Below are 1,929 nucleotides of genomic sequence, written 5' to 3' on the forward strand. Positions count from 1 at the left end.
TATCCACCAGTCCCATTACCAACCTTCCCCCATCCACCTGTCCCATTACCAACCCTTCCCTATCCACCAGTCCCATTACCAATCCTTCCCCATCCACCAGTCCCATTACCAGTCCTTCCCCATCCAACAGTCCCATTACCAACCTTCCCTATCTACCAGTCCCATTACCAACCTTCCCTAGCCCAATAGTCCCACTACTAATCCTTCCATATCCACCAGTCCCATTACCAACCCTTCCCCATCCACCAGTCCCATTACCAACCCTCCCCTATCCACCCCAGTCCCATTACCAACTCTCCCCATCCACCAGTCCCATTACTAACCCTTCCCCATCCACCAGTCCCATTACCAATACTCTCCCCATCCACCCGTCCCGGCCACTAACCCATCCCCATCCCACCAGTCCCATTACCAATCCTCCCCATCCACCCGTCCCATTACTCAATCCTTCCCCCATCCACCAGTCCCACACTAATCCTTCCTATCCACCAGTCCCATCACTAACTTCCCCATCCACCAGTCCCATTACCAACCTTCCCCATCCACTAGTCCCATTTTACCTAATCCTTCCTATCCACCAGTCCCATCACTAACCTTCCCCATCCACCAAGTCCCATTACCAACCCTTCCCTATCCACCAGTCCCATTACAAAATCCATTCTCCCATCCACCAGTCCCATTACTTCAACCCTTCCCCCTTATCCAATCATTTGTCCCATTACCAAATCCTTCCTCATCCACCACAGTCCCATTTAATTAAACCCTTCCCCATCCACCAGGTCCCATTTTACCAACCCCTTCCCCATCCACCAGCTCGACCCATTACTTCAATCCTTCCCCATATCCACTCAGTCCCATTACCAACCCTTCCCCCATCCACCAGTCCCAGGTATTACCAACTTCCCCTATCCACCTGCCCCATTACCAACCCTTCCTCATCCACCAGTCCCATTACCAACCCTTCCCCTATCCAATGGCCTGTCCCATTTCACTAATCCTTCCCCCTATCCTCCAGTCCCACTTAATCCATGGTCCACCACTCCCGACACCAATCCATCCCCATCCAGCAGTCCTTGACAACCTTCCCCATCCACCAGTCCCATTACCAATCCTTCCCCTATCCACCAGTCCCATTACCACTTTCAATCCTTCCCCTATCCACCAGTCCCATTACCAATCCTTCCCCCCATCCACCAGTCCCATTACCAACCCTTCCCCCATCCACCACAGTCCCATTACCAACCCTTCCCCATCCCACCAGTCCCATTACTCAATCCTTCCCCATCCACCAGTCCCATTACCAACCCTTCCCCATCCACCAGTCCACATTACCAATCCTTCCCCTATCCACCAGTCCCATTACTCAACTCCTTCCCATATCCACCAGTCCGGCCATTACCTAAATTCCTTCCTGCCATCTGCACCAGTCCTATTACCAATCCTTCCCTATCCACCAGTCCCATTACCAATCCTTCCCCATCCACCAGTCCCATTACCAACCCTTTCCCCATCAACCAGTCCCATTACCAACCTTCCCCTATCCACCAGTCCCATTTCCAACCCTCCCCCTATCCACCAGTCCCATTACCAATCCTTCCCCATCCACCAGTCCCATTACTCAACCCTTCCCCATCCACCAGTCCCATTACCAGCCCTTCCCCATCCACCTAGTCCCCTGGCTTACCAACCCTTCCCTTTTCTTTCCACCAGTCCCATTACCAACCCCTTCCCCATCCACCGTAGTCCCATTACCAATCCTTTATCCCTATCCACCAGTCCCACTTACCAACCCTTCCCTATCCACCAGTCCCATTGCTCAAATCCCTTCCCCATCCACCAGTCCCATTACCAATCCTTCCCCATATCCACCAGTCCCATTACCAATCCTTCCGGCTATCCACCAGTCCCATTACCAACCCTTCCCCATCC

The sequence above is a fragment of the Eriocheir sinensis genome, chromosome 26 (genome assembly GCF_024679095.1).
Source record: "Eriocheir sinensis breed Jianghai 21 chromosome 26, ASM2467909v1, whole genome shotgun sequence".
Lineage (NCBI taxonomy): Eukaryota > Metazoa > Arthropoda > Malacostraca > Decapoda > Varunidae > Eriocheir > Eriocheir sinensis.